Below are 15,912 nucleotides of genomic sequence, written 5' to 3' on the forward strand. Positions count from 1 at the left end.
TCTCCTAGATTAGTTTCCATCCATTGTTTCTTGTCTTGTCTTCTTGTGCTTTGGAAAATAAATTGACCCCCTCTTCTTTGTGGCAGCCCCTCAAATACTGGAATACTGCTATCATGTCACTTCTAGTCCTTCTTTTCTCTAGACTGGCCATACCCAATTCCTGCAACTGTTCTTCATATGTTTTTGTATCCAGGCTCTTAGTTGCTCTTCTTTGCACTTTTTCCAAAGTCTCAACGTCTTGAGGTGACCAAAACTGGATGCAGTATTCCAGGTGTGGTCCTGCTAAGGATTTATAAGGCAGTACTAATACTTCACATGCTTTTGATTCTATGCCTCTGTTTATACAACCAAGCATTATATTAGCTTTTTTGGCTGTTGCCGCACACTGCTGCTCATATTTAAGTGATCATCCACTAGGACTCTAAGGTCCCTCTCACAGTTACTGTTTTTGAGCCAGGTTTTGCCTAATCAGTACTTGTAACTTTGGTTTTTCCTGACTACTGTAGGTGTAAAACCTTGCTTTTCTCCATATCAAATTTCATGTTGTTGGATAGGGCCCATTGTTCAAGTCTCTCAAGATCTTTCTGGATTCTGAGCTTGTCTTCTGGGATTTTGGCTATTCCTGCCAGAATTCCCTTTCTATTCCCTCATCTAAGTCATTTATGAAGATATTGAAGAGTACTGGACCTAAGACGGAACCTTATGGTACCCCACTGCTCACTTCCCTCCATGTAGATGTACTGTTAAGGACAACTCATTGACTATGGTTTGTCAGCCAGTTTGTCATCCATCTGGTAGTGATACTATCTATCCCATATTTTACCAAGAAGTAGGTTGTGGTCTACTTTGTCAAATGCCTTGCTGAAGTCCAAGTATACTATGTCCACAACATTTCACTGGTCTACTAATTTAGTCACTTTGTCAAAAAAATGAAATAAGATTGATTTGGCATGATCTGTTTTTAACAAACCCATGCTGGCTACCAGTTATAACTTTATTTGTTTCTAGGTGTTCACAGATCTGTTTTTTATTAGTTTTTCCAATATCTTCCCAAGTATTGATGTTAGGCTGATTGGTCTGTAGTTTCCTGTGTCTATTATTTTTCCCGTTTTTGAAGATCATCAGTTTTTTTCTAATCCTCTGGTAGTTCCCTGGTGCTCCAGGATTTTTTAAAGATATGGTACAATGGTTTTGAGATAACATCTGTCAGTTCCTTCAGAATTATTTAAACCATGCGGACATATAATTTTAGGGGAACTTTTGTTGAGACTGACAATATGAAACTATCCCTAGAAAAGAGGACTTTCCATTTTACTTAAAACTGAATGTAAAAAAAATGCTATAAATAGAGGAGGCTACTCAATTTCTTCTTCCCATTTAACTAAACTCAGTTACTATATTTTGCCCTGGGGAAAACAGGAGATAATTTTCTGGGCATAGTTTTGAATTACCCACAGATGTGCAGCACAAGAGAGGAAATCTGGAGAAAATCATTCATGCCACATATAAAACAAACTATAAAGGCAAAAGCATCCAGAGCTATGAATGCTTATGGTTAGTTATCTTCAAGCAACTTCTTGGACATAAGCCAGCAGACAGGTGTATCTTCCCATCAGCAATGGTAGTGGACATCTATATCATAGCTACAACATGAGGCACGTCATATGTCAGTGATAGTCTCCAATTGCCTGTTCTTCATATGCAAACCAACTAGAGTTCTTGACTTACTCCTTAACTATTACCACCTATGACACAATTACAAAATAAATTAAGACTTATATCATTTTCTTGTCCTTTATCTGATAAGACAAAAATGAGAAAAATAAAAATAAAACAAGAGAAAGGGGAAGAATAAAACAATATAGCAACACAAATTATACAACAGATTCTCACACTCACACACACACACACACATCATCATCATCATCATCATCATCATCATCATCGGAGAAATATTAAGCAGAGGAAGTTCCATACCAAGACAAGATAGCAGAGGTAGTAAGACATTGGGAAAGCCTACAGTGGCTGGAAAGGGCTGGAAAGATGTAGGAACGGCATCCACTGAACAGCATAACCAAATACCTGACATTGCGTACAGGAACATCTGCATAGTATATGAACTGTACACTCCCAAATTCAGAAAGGAGATTCCACAGAACATCATGAAGAATAAGAAGCTAAGATCCTGTGGGACTTCCGGATCCAGATGGACCAACAGTACCGATCAATTAACCAGACATTATTGTAATAGACAAAGACCAGAAGACAGCAGTGATAGAAGTAGCAGTGCCAAGTGTCAGGACCCGGGAGCGAAGGTGTGCAGCCTCCCATGCTAAGGCTGGTCTACCTGAATGCAAGGTCCGTAGCTAACAAAGCTCACCTCATTCGTGACCTAGTGGAGAGCGAGCATGCGGACCTGGCTTGCATCACGGAAACCTGGCTGGGCCCAGAGGGTGGTGTCCCGCTGGTTGACCTCTGCCCGCCAGGTTTCCAGGTGCTGCACCAGCCTCGGGCCCATGGGAGGGGCGGGGGAGTGGCAGTTATCATCAGGGAATCCCTTAGCCCGCGAGAGACCACCGTCCCTCAGATGGTCGGATGTGAGTCTCTCCTACTGAGATACGGCCCAGGGGTGCAGTTGGGCCTGCTGCTGGCGTACCTACCACCTAATCGTGCAGCGGCAGCCCTGCCCGAGCTACTCGATGTCCTCTCAGGGTTGGTGGTTGAATTCCCAAAACTCATGGTCTTGGGCGACTTTAACCTGCCGTCCCTGGGAGGATCGTCCGAACTGGCTCGGGAGTTCATGGCTTCCATGGCGGCCATGGACCTGTCGCAAATAATTTCTGGACCGACTCATGAGAGAGGCCACACCCCAGACTTGGTGTTCTTGTCTGGACGGTGGCGTGGTGATATCGGTAGGGGTGCCACAACTGTTACGCCCCTGTCATGGACCGATCACCACCTCCTGCGGCTAGACTTCCCCTTTGCCACCCCCCACCGTGGATGCACGGTGCCAGTCAGATGGTACTGCCCTAGGCGCCTAATGGACCCTGATAAGTTCCAGGCAGCGCTTAGGGACACACATGCACTCCCTGCTCACAGCTCGGCGGATGCCTTAGTGGAAGCCTGGGAAAAGGCAGCCACGGAGGCTCTGGACCGAGTTGTACCCTTGCGGCCTCTGACCCGGCGCAGATCTCAACGAGCCCCATGGTTCACCGCGGAGCTCCGGGAGATGAAGCGTCGGAGACGGGGCCTAGAGAGCCGTTGGAGATCCAGTCGATCCGAATCCGACCGATTGCGACTAAGAACCCTCACCAGGTCTTATCTCGCTGCGATAAGGGTGGCAAAATCCAACTACTTTTCCACCCTCATCACGTCCGCAGATAATCGCCCGGCTGCCTTGTTCAGGGTGACTCGCTCCCTATTAAACCAAGAGGTGAGGGAGGAACCCTTGCAGGGTCGAGCCGAGGAATTCGGTCAATATCTGCTGGATAAAATTGCTCGGATTCGAACTGGCCTGGACTCCAACTGGGCTGAGCTGGAAGAACAAGACATGGACAGTCTTGTCGACGTCATCTGGGAGGAATTTGATCCTGTAACTCCTAAGGAAGTGGACAGGATTATGAGAAGGTTGAGCGCCTCCACATGCTTATTGGACCCGTGCCCTTCCTGGCTGGCCTATGCAGCTCGAGAGGGGACACGAGGCTGGTTCCTAGCGGTCATCTCTGCTTCTCTGAGTGAGGGTCACTTCCCCACCGCCTTGAAGGAGGCGGTGGTGAAACCTCTCCTCAAGAAGCCCACCTTGGACCCATCCTCTTTGAATAACTTTCGTCCTGTCTCCAATCTTCGCTTCCTTGCGAAGGTTGTTGAGAGCGTGGTGGCACACCAGCTTCCTCAGATCCTGGATGAAGCGGTCTATCTAGACCCGTACCAATCGGGTTTCAGGCCGGGCTACAGCACGGAGACGGCATTGGTCGCTCTGATGAATGATCTCTGGAGAGCCCGGGACAGGGGCCATTCCTCTGTCCTAGTCTTATTAGACCTCTCGGCGGCTTTCGATACCATCGACCATGGTATCTTGCTGCGACGCCTCAGGGGACTGGGAGTGGGAGGCACGGTTCTGCGTTGGTTCTCCTCCTTTCTCCAGGGTCGCTCGCAGTCGGTGCTGGCAGGGGGACAGAGGTCGACCCCGAGGCCTCTCGCTTGCGGAGTCCCTCAGGGGTCGGTCCTCTCGCCTCTCCTGTTCAACATCTACATGAAACCGCTGGGTGAGATCATTCGCAGCTTTGGGGTAGGGTACCATCAGTATGCTGATGACACCCAGCTTTTCATCTCAACTCCAAACAATATCAGTGATGCCCTCGACGTGATGTCCCGCTGCCTGAAAGCGGTCCGGGAATGGATGGGGAGGAACAGGCTTCAACTGAACCCGGACAAGACTGAATGGCTGTACGTACCGGCAAGCCAGGATATTCAGAATGTCCCATCGCTTAACATCGGGGACAAGTTACTACCCCCTGTTGATAGGGCCCGCAACCTGGGTGTCCTCCTAGACTCGCAGCTCTCCCTGGAAGATCACATAGGAGCTGTGACCAAGGGGACCTTCTCCCGGGTTCGACTAGTTCGCCAACTACGGCCTTATCTGGACCTGGATGCCTTACGTACAGTCACCCATGCCCTTGTGACCTCTCGCCTAGACTACTGTAATGCTCTCTACATGGGGCTGCCCTTGAGATCCACTCGGAAGCTTCAACTGGTGCAAAGTGCAGCGGCACGGACACTCTTGGGAGCCTCCCGATACTCCCATATCACACCTCTCCTCCGTGCGCTGCACTGGCTTCCGGTTGCCTTCCGTGTGAAGTTCAAGGTGCTAACAATGACATACAAAGCCCTACATGGCATGGGTCCGGACTACCTATGGGAGCACCTTCTGCCAATGTCAGCACCCCACCGTCCTGTGCGCTCCCACAGAGAGGGCCTCCTCAGGGTGCCACCGCTCAAGGAATGTCGGCTGGTGGCCCCCAGGGGGAGGGCATTCTCTGTGGGTGCGCCAGCCCTCTGGAACAGCTTGCCAACCGAAATCCGGATGGCCCCCGACCTCCGCACCTTCCGGCGCGACTTAAAAACCTTCCTGTTCCAGCAGTCCGGCCTGGCATGATAGCTTTAATTGGGGTCCCAGTTTGTTTTTACTATTGTTTTTATTGTTCAATCTGTATACCTTCCTTCCTCTGTACACCGCCCCGAGTCCCTCGGGAGAAGGGCGGTTTATAAAAACAAACAAATAAATAAATAAATAAATAAATAAATAAATAAATAAATAAATAAATAAATAAACATCACAAAGGAGTATGAGAAACTGGAGAAGTATCAGGATCTGCAGGAGGAACTAAAGAGGATGTAGAAAGTAAAGGCCAGTGGTATTGGGAGCACTCTGGGCTGTGACTCTTCAGCTGGGAGAGTGACTCTAATAAATCCCAGGAACAACCTCAGAGCTCTCTGTCCAGGTGAGTGCAGTGTTAGGAACAGTAAAATACTATGCAGAATTCTCTAAATCTAAATCCCAGGCCTTTGGTAGAGGACCTGAGATTGAGATAGATATAATCCATCAGGATGAGAAAGGAATTTATTTGTGTGTTTGTCTTTATGTGGTACCATCCATTGTCCATATATAATTTGAGCAATTTGTTCATGAGTCACATGAAGACTTCAATCGACTGGATAATTGGGGCCCTAAAATTATCTTTTGAATATTGAAGAACTAGTTGATCACAGGCTGAATATGAATTGGCAATATGATATGGCCATAAATATGATAAAGGCAATAACAATTTTAGAATACATACATTGAAATACAGTTTCTAACTATAGTAATGCTACTATATGCTGCATTGATTAGTTCTTATCCTAAATATTGTGTCTTTTACTGGGCAGTGTACTTCATTTGAAAATTCAGAAAAACAACAGCTACAAGGAAGGCAGTATTGTGATCAGAGGACTAGAGACTAAAACCTACAAGGAAAGATAAAAGAAATGGGCATACTGAGCCTGACCAAAAAATAACTAAGTAAGATGTGACATAAGTTTTTAAAAAGCTAAAGGATATCACAAAGAAGGCCAAGATCTGTCCTCTTTCATCTTAAAAGCTCAAGTTACAGAATAATAGTATTACAATAGGTTATGAAAGACAGATTCTGGCTAAGTGTTTTGAAAAGCTTCCTCACAGTAAGAAAAGTTTGCCAATGACCAAAAGAGGTGTTGACTTCCCTTTCAATATGCTAATTATTCGTCCATCAGGGTGCATTAATTTGGATTCCTAATTTGAGCAGTGGCCTAAATGACCCTCCAATGCCATGAACACATATATCTATAAAATTGTATACTGTATCCTACTGACTGACTATTGACCATTCATTCCTCTATATACAGAAAACACTAGTGAACAGGCAGCAATAGGAAGCAAACATCATATCCTCCTATATACAATGAAACTAGCAGGAGGCCTGCATAGAAAATCATAAGATTTCTAGAAGTGTATAAGTCCAGCAGGAACAGCAATGTCTATTTGAGATAGATCTAGATGCAAACACAGGAAGATCCACTGAAATGGTCAATTGGTGGTGATTAAATTCAAGTGTGACTAATGCAATCCTTTGATGATAGCAATGCATATTACATTTTAGGATCACACCCAATAATCCTTCTTTCTAAACTGTCCATCTGACCTTGCCTTCATCTCATCCCCAACCTGCAGGTGAGGCAACATGTTCATTTTAACTGCTACAGTTTTAAAGTAGTGTTTTCTTGGTTCAACATAATGCTGGTCATGGATATTATTAATAATAAAAGCAGGTTTTGGACTCTGCCCAGATTCTACTAGCCATTTTCAGCCCCTGTGGCATGCCCTTTGCCCTGCATCTTATTAGATCTCACTTGGGTTCCTTATAGATATGCTAAAAACACTCCGGAACTTTCTCAGTTGCTTCAAAGTGCAACATTTTGTGAGAGAGTCACAAAGGTAAACTGCCTACGCAATGCAAGTTACACTTCAAATATAATTGACATGATAATGAACATTATGGGACTTGATTGATTATATGCCATCAAGTTATTCTCAACTCCTAGCAATCATATAAATAGATATTGTCCATGACAATCTACATCCTAATCTGTTTTATGCAGAGAGATTTTTGCTTATTTACAAATACTGCTGATACATAATACATGAAAAAGGTATACAGATTTTGGTTCATTTTATTTCCTTTGGCAACATATTAGATTTGTCACTCAAATCCATGCAAAGGGTAATAAAAATGCTGACTATTCAAAGAGAATGCTTGCAGTATTGCATATGTCTACTTTGCCTTTCAAATGTTAGTTCTTTTCAGAAGTCTGGAAATAAGTGCATTTGAGGGACAAAGGAATATGTCTAAAAATGAAACTGAACTCAGAAAGTTACTATACATACTATACATCTGTGGTATTTTTTCTAGCTCCAGCCTATCAGAGTTAAACTCTCACCATGTTTCCTGTGGATGACTATTGATCTGTTTCTCCAAAAACTACTAACCTCTGACTAGTTCGGAATGAAACACAATATTAAGAGAAACTTTCTCAAGAGCCCAATAAAAGAATTTGACATCCTTCCAGTACTTCGAGCCTGTAAATTCTTGAATTATGTGGGTTTCTGTTTTTTTACTGGCCTAAGCAACATAGCACTTTCGGCTTTCAGGTACTGACAGATATGCCTTAGTGTTGTTCTTGTTTCCCCTAATTTAATTTCATGAACTGTTCTGTGAAGAAAGACCTCCTTTGTTCTACTCTTTAGCTACTCTGAGAGAAGCATAATAATGGAACTTTGCCATAACATATACCTCTGAAACTTACTATGATGATTTTAAATCTGGGTACAGAATATTGGGCTTTATATTTAGGTTCTTATTTAAACAAGGACTTGCTATTTTCAGCTACCGTAGCCATCCCAGCCTCTCCACATAATCCAAATTTAGATTAAACCCTTGGGAAATCATCATCATTCCCAAAACCTGTTTACAGAATAATCAGAATCAAGCTAAGACTTCAAACATATAAGACTTCAAACATTGCTTTGCTTATTTGAATTGGCCCTTCTGGGATTTTTAGTTATTATTTGCTTTAGTTATTAATCAAATGACTCTTGGCGGCTCACATAATAAAAATATACAATAAAATATAAAACATAAATAAAAAACTAAAATACCCAGACAGTGTATAACATCAGTCCCCCAATGTTGCCATCTCCCTCCTGAACCCCCGGAAAAACTCTAATCTTTGGCTTTTGCTAGAAGGTTGGAGACATGAATTTCCAACAGGAGGTCATTCTAAAAAAGTTGTCCCATCACTGAAAAACAGTGTCTCTGGCCTTTCAGCCCCAAATCTTCCAAAAATGAGGGATTATCAGTGAATTAACATTTAAATATTAATATTAACATTTGAATTAACATTCAAAAAACAGAAAGTATAATACATTCTACTTAATGTGTGAATATAATAATGCAGCAAAAATAAATTGTGCAAAACTACAATAAAATAAAATAAAAAGCACAAAGAGAAGACTGATAGTAAACAGTTCAAGGCATTATTTCAAAAATTCAACAGGTTTCAAAGTAGAAGTATTGTTGTGATTTTTGACGCAGGACCTCAGGACCTCTGTCACTTTCATAATATCTCCATGTGGTAACTTCTGTAAGTCAGAAGATATGAGGAAACTTTCTCATAAAAATAAAAGAAAAAAACAGGAAACAATTGCAAAATTATTAAGAAAAGTTGTGTGAAACAAATTAGCTTGATTAAAGCTGCTTCAATACACTGGGCTGCAAAAAGATGGCAGTCAAGAAATACAGAAAACTGCATTATTCACACATTTAGTAGAATGTATGATATATTTTCTGTTTTTGAATGTTAATAATATTGAACTTAGAAGCAGATGATCCAAATAATCATGTATGCCCCAACATATGACCCAACAATTTCATTAAATGCCATTCATGTTTATTCAAACATTATTAATGTTTTAAATTCCATGAACAAATAATTTCAGACACTTTTATGAATGAGTGTTGGTCAAAAATATTTATCACGTACCTGACAGATCTCTTTCTGGAATCTCTGTCTTCCCACCTGTATTTAAGTTTAATAAGTTTATTAAACTTATTGTAATTCATTGCACAATTGTCCAGATGTTTAGACTGGATTTGACATTTTTACTGAGTCCTTCCCAAGAAACTTGGATGGGCAGATATTGTTGTCTGATGGATAATCCACAATTAGATTCATAGTCAAAGGCTGGTGAAAAGTTAATGATTCAAATCCTAACCTAGGACCAACCATTATTAAGAGAAGATAGACATGTCCAAAGGGTGGGGTTTTTTGTAAAATTAGGGTGTTCAGGTCTGATAAGTTCAATATTTCCAGGCTTTGATGAAGTCCTTTAAGTCTGAGGATGCCAATCATAATTGGAATAACAATGGATTTCTTTTTCATAAATATTCAATTAATCTGCAGGTCCCAGTATTTCATATTTTTTATAATTGTTTTTCCTTAATCAGTGGAATAGCAACAACAATGAACCAGACTTTCTAATTTTCAATGACTGCTATATCAGGAATGCTATAAACAAGATGCCTTGCTCTTTGAATTTTGAAGTGCAACAGAAACTTAACCTGCTCATTTTTCAAAACTTTCTCAACTTGGTCAGGATAATTCATTACGTTCAAATCCAAATCTTTGGCAAAGTTTCCAGTGAATAATTTTGGCAACTTGGTCATGACTCTGCTTGTAGACTCTTTGTGAAATTGTAAAATTTTGCTGTAGCCACTGATTGAATGATCAATTTTTTTTAACCGTTTCACTACAAAGGCATTGCTTGCAACATTTTCTCTTTCCTGCAATTAGTTGACAAAGCTTATTCTGGAATCTCTAAAATAAAGCCTTCAATTTCTTTCTATCTTGTCTTTAGAATCTGTAGAATAGAATAGAACTGGAAGGGTCCTTGGAGGTCTTCTAGTCCATCCCCCTACTCAAGCAGCAGAACCTATACCATCTCAGACAGGTGAATGTCTAGTCTCTTCTTAAAAAATCTCCAGTGATGGAGCACCCACAATTTCTTGGAATAAGCTGTTCCACTGTTTGATTGTCCTCACTGTCAGGAAATTTCTCCTTAATTCCAGATTGCTTCTCTCTTTGATCAGTTTCCAACCATTGTTTCTCATCCTTCCATCTGGTGCTTTAGAGAACAACCTGCCCCCCTCTGCCTTGTGGCAGCCCCTCAGATACTGGAACACTGCTATCATGTCTCCCCTATTTCTTCTTTTCTTTAGACTAGCCAAACCCAAATCTCATAGCCATTCTTCGTATGTTTTAGTCTCCAGGCCTTTGATCATCTTAGTTGCTTTCCAAACTCTCAACATCTTTTTTTGTGATATGGTGACCAAAATTGGCTGCAGTATTCCAGGTGTGGTCTTACTAGGGTTTTTATAAAGCAGTACTAATACTTCATGTGATCTTGATTCTATGCCTCTGTTTATACAACCCAGGATTGTATTAGCTTTTTTGTTTGCTGCTGCACAGTGCTGGCTCATAGTCAAATGATCGTCCACTAGGACTCCAAGGTCCCTCTCATAGTTACTGTTTTTAAGCCAATCTGTACTTGTACCTTTGGCTTTTCCTGCCTAAAAGTAAGACTTTGCTTTTCTTCACATTGAAACTCATTTTGTTGGATAGGGCCCATTGATCAAGTTGGTCAAGATCTTTTTGGATTCTGAGTTTGTCTTCTGGCATGTTGGCTACTCGTGCCAGTTTGGTGTCATCTGCAAATTTGATGAGTTCCCCTTCTATTCTCTCACCTAAGTTGTTGATGAAGATATTGAAGAGTACTGGGCCTAAGATGGAATCTTGTGGAACCCCACTGCTTACTTTTTATTTATTTATTTATTTATTTATTTATTTATTTAATAATATTTATATACCGCCCTTCTCCCGAAGGACTCAAGGCGGTGAACAGGGCAAGAATAAAAATACAAAGTTACAAAAATTAAAAAAGGATTAAATATATGCCCACTAAAAACAATCAATACAATATTAAAACCCCAATAAAACAACAATAAAAAACCCCACCAATCCCCCATCAGGCCAGGCCGGCTTGTTCGAATAAGAATGTTTTTAGATCGCGGCGAAAGGAGCGAAGATCGGGCGCCATCCGGAGCTCAACCGGTAACTGATTCCATAGCTCTGGGGCGCCCACAGAGAAGGATCTCCCCCTGGGGGCCACCAATCGACATTCTCTGATCGGTGGCACCCTGAGGAGGCCCTCTCTGTGGGAACGCACAGGGCGACGGGAAGTTGATGCCGGCAGCAGGTGTTCCCTAAGGTACTCCAGACCCCTGCCATGTAGGGCTTTAAACACCATTACTAGTACCTTGAATCTCACCCGGAAGACAACTGGCAACCAATGCAGCTCACGGAGCAGAGGTGTAACATGGGAGTATCGGGAGACTCCCAGCACAACTCTCGCGGCTGCATTCTGTACCAGTTGGAGCCTCCGGGTGGTCCTCAAGGGCAGCCCCATGTAGAGAGCGTTGCAGTAGTCCAGACGAGAGGTCACGAGCGTGTGAGTGACCGTGCATAAGTCATCCCGGCCTAGATAGGGCCGCAACTGGTGCACCAGGCGAACCCGGGCGAAAGCCCCCCTAGTCACAGCCACTATATGATCTTCCAGAGTGAGCCGTGAATCTAGGAGGACTCCCAAGTTGCGAGCCCTATCTACGGGGGGTAATAGTTCACCCCCCATAAAGAGAGATGGAATATGTGGATGTAGTGCTATTGAGGACTAGTCGTTGAGTATGGTTTGTTAGCCAGCTACAGATCCATCTGGTGATGATGTTGTCTATTCCACATTTTCCTAGTTTACCAAGGAGTAGGTTGTAGTCTACCTTCTGAAATGCCTTACTGAAATCTAAGTATACTACGTCCACTGTGTTTCGCTGGTCTACTAGTTTAGTCACTTTATCAAAGAATGAGATGAGATTGGTTTGGCATGATCTGCTTTTAACAAACCCTTGTTGGCTACTAGTTATGACTTTGTTTTCTTCTAGTTGTTTGCAGATCTGTTTTTTCATTACCTTTTCTAGGATCTTAACCATCTCCATGTGGGATTTTTATTCAGCTTTTGCTTCTATAACCTTCAAGTAGTGACCATACACTGGCTTGTTCTTCCAATTAACAAATCAGTTTTGAACTGTTCCTTTTCTATACTTAGCTTTCACCTTTGTGGTTTTCAAAGATATTGTTGGTCACACAGTCAGAGAGATGTTTAGACTGCATTTGGCATTTTTGTCCATTTATTGAGTCTTTTCAATGAATAGGCAAATGTTTTTAACAACAATAACAACAAACAACAACAACAAAGTTGGAAGGGACCTTGGAGGTCATCTAGTCCAACCCCCTGCTCACGCAGGAAACCCTATACCATTTCAGACAAATGGCTGTCCAGTGTCTTCTTAAAAACTTCCAGTGTTGGAGCATTCATAGCTTCTGGAGGCAGGTTGTTCCACAGATTAATTGTTCTAACTGTCAGAAAAATTCTCCTTAGTTCTAGGTTGCTTCTCACTTTGGTTAGTTTCCATCCATTGCTTCTTGTCCTGCCTTAACGTTAAAGGTACCATCACTGGATATAAGCTGTGTTCAAGTAGTGCTCTAGATGTTTGGAATTACACTCAGGGCATATCTTACTATTGGTAATACCTTTGCTATTACTATTATTTACCTGGGATCCTGAGTGTCTGAATATAACCATTTCCCCATGTAAAAGAATTCTAATCAGGGAGATTAATTAAATATCATCTCTTGTTATTAAATAGAGGGATTCTTTTGCTTTCAGCCTGGATGATACAAAATAGGAGATTCTTTCCCTAAGAGTACACTTGTAAATATATGGCTCCATTTGAGGGCAATAGAATAAATCTAATATTGGAGTACAAATATTAAAACATTTTAATGTAATAAAATACAACAAAATGAGTACTTGAGAAATAAGGCAGTGGACTAAAATTATAAGAGGCGTAATCTATATACAATGTTAACATTCATTAATTAGCCAAATAGTGACAGAAATAAACATTTGTTATCCCACCTGTTTTATTTTAATAAATAACTCAAGCCAGTGAACACACACAATTCTCCTTTCTTTTATTTTCCCCACAACAAGCATATGAGGAGAGTTGGGTTGAGAGTGACCAGCTCAAAGTCACCCAGCTGGCTTTCATGCCTAAGGCGGACTAGAATTCACAGTCTCCTGTTTCGAATGTGGTGCCTTAACTACTAGACCAAACTGCCTCTAGTGGCAATTAGAAGAACAGAAGGTGGAAACAAAAGTAAAAATATAAACTCGACAACACTGAAAAGACCTAAATTAGTCCTTCTTATAATTTCATTTTCAATCCTATTCTAGTTCTTCAAAGATGGAATAGATGTATTTGAAATTTTCCTCAATTTTACTTTTCATGTGCACAACAGCTTTCCGTTTGTTTCTGAACATTTCTACTAATCAAAGAGACAACCAACCTAGAACTAAGGAGACGTTCCCTGACATCCAATCTCTTTTTAAAAACTTCCAGAATTCGAGCATTCACAGCTTCTGGAGGCAAGTTGTTCCACTGATTACCGTAATTGTTCTGTCAGGAAATTTCTCCTTAGTTCTAGGTTGCTTCTCTCCTTGATTAGCTTCCATCCATTGCTTCTTGTTTTGCCTTCAGGTGCTTTGCAGAATAAATTGACTCCCTCTTCTTTGTGGCAGCCCCTTAGATATTGGAACATTGCTATCATGTCATCCCTGGTCCTTTTTTCATTCCTGCAACCGTTCTTTATATGTTTTAGCTTTTAGTTTTCTAATCATCTTTGGTGCTCTCCTCTGCACTTTTTCTATAGTTTCAACATCTTTTTTATACCATGGCAACCAAAACTGGATGCAGTATTCCAAGACTGGTCTTATCAAGACATTAGAAAGTGATACTAGCTCTTCACATGTAAGTTCTTCTACATACTAAGGTGTAGCATTACAAGGAATCAATCTTCCTTGTGGAGGGACAGATTATTACTAGGCCTGTCACTTTCATACATATCATGTGAGAGATGATTTAAAACATATTTTATAAATACTGTAGGGTCCATCCTGATTTTCTGTTAATCTGGAGGCAATCCTGAAAAATTAAAGCTAAGCATTAAAATCATACGCATTTCTGAATGTATCTAAAATATCTTATTTGACATGGTGGCACGAATCATATCAATTGACATCAGAATTCACAAAACTCACATATCTCAAACATCCCTAATTTTCAGGTGATCAAAAACAAATCTTGATACAATAATATAACTACTCCGGGTCTCTTTTTTATACCACAAGTTACTAATGTACAGCAGCACATCTGTAAAAGCGGTCTTGATATAGTTTTCTGTATGAATGCATAGGAGAAATCATGGTGGAATCATGCAGAAAAATAACCACTTGTTGTAGTGTATAAATGTGTGTATTTATATGAGCAATGCTGAGAAAAAGAAAAAAAAGTAAGATGATTGATAAGACTTTAAATCTGCAAAAAATATAGTGTAGTCCAGTTCTAGAACTAATTTTGAAAATGTCTTAAATTGAAACCCAGAACAAAGCTATGGTTCTATTTAAAAATATGGCAGGATCGTAAGCTCACTGCAGTAAATCTCCATATGTTGTTGACCATGATCTTCTGACAATACTGGACAGAAAGGAATGGAGTTGAAAGTCCAATTATCTCTACAGAAAACTCATACTCTGCCTACAACAGAGATAGTCTTCTGTATCTCATTTCATTAAACTGACTGTGTAAACTTTATAGCTTTGTGATTTTCTTCACATAAGACATGGAAGTTGAATTAAAGAAAATGGGATGATATCTCTTTTAAAGCTCTAAAGTTGGAGAGAAAAACAAAGTTGGAGATAACAACTTTGTGTCTTCCTATTTGCCCGAAGGGGAAATAGTTTATTCTCTAAAAGATTAACATTTTAGCACACAATTTTATTGAAAAAGAATGGTTTCCAAACCAGTTCCTGAAGACCAGCTGTTCTGAAGACCAGAACTTCACATATAAGATATGTGTCCTTTCTATGCATAGGCATATTTACTAATAAGAAAGTCTCCTGAATTTTATGGGCATTAGCCTAAGCAGTAAATATGTACCTGAGATTGTTGCCTCAGGAAGAAACATTACTTTCAAGTGGTTAAGATCAAAATTATAGATCTCAAACACTGAGGCCCATCTGGTCTAGCCCTGACCCATTGAGGAAGGGTTCTTCTAATCTAACAGAGTAGCTCTTATCATATCACACACTGATGTAGGCCATAGCATAGTGCTGAGATATGAAGATGAAAGGAAAGATTTTTTTCATATGCAGTTCAGTGCTTCCTGTTGATATGGCTACATGCACTTAACTGCTGTCTATTTCATATTGAAGCTAGTTGCAGGATTCTAGCCATATTGTTCTTTTCTGCTTCTACTTACTTTCAAGCAGATGACAGGGGCTGCAAATGAAAGATGTCCACTTTGCATGATGAAATAGAAGTTCACCTGGCAATTCTTTGGAATTCCATGCTTTCAGCAGATCTGATATGCCAATTTTCCAAAAAAAAAAATCAATGCACGCACACATGACCACATGGAAGCATCTTGAATGTTATTCAACTGCCCCCAATTCTATCCAAGCCTTTACTTGTATTCATTTATTGTAGAAATGGGGGAAATGCTATGCAGAAGTCAAAGGAAAACAGTTGTAAATAAAACAGAAATTGCATTTCCAAAAGAACATTTTGTCTCCTTTTCGCATAGTCAACTGCTAGTGTTAACTCCATC

At 40.9% G+C, this 15,912-nt stretch overlaps 1 long non-coding RNA gene across 3 annotated transcripts in view; it reads right to left on the bottom strand.

Moving 5' to 3' along the window:
- Positions 1-15,912, bottom strand: part of LOC310632037 — a 173,419-nt gene that overhangs the window by 122,283 nt on the left and 35,224 nt on the right. For all 3 annotated transcript variants that reach the window (XR_014490762.1, XR_014490763.1, XR_014490764.1), the window contains exon 2: positions 15,565-15,666. This is a non-coding gene — a long non-coding RNA (uncharacterized lncRNA). The remainder of the gene's footprint in view (positions 1-15,564; positions 15,667-15,912) is intronic.

This window comes from Vipera ursinii (assembly GCF_947247035.1).
Source record: "Vipera ursinii genome assembly, chromosome: 1".
In the NCBI taxonomy this organism is placed as follows: Eukaryota; Metazoa; Chordata; class Lepidosauria; order Squamata; family Viperidae; genus Vipera; species Vipera ursinii.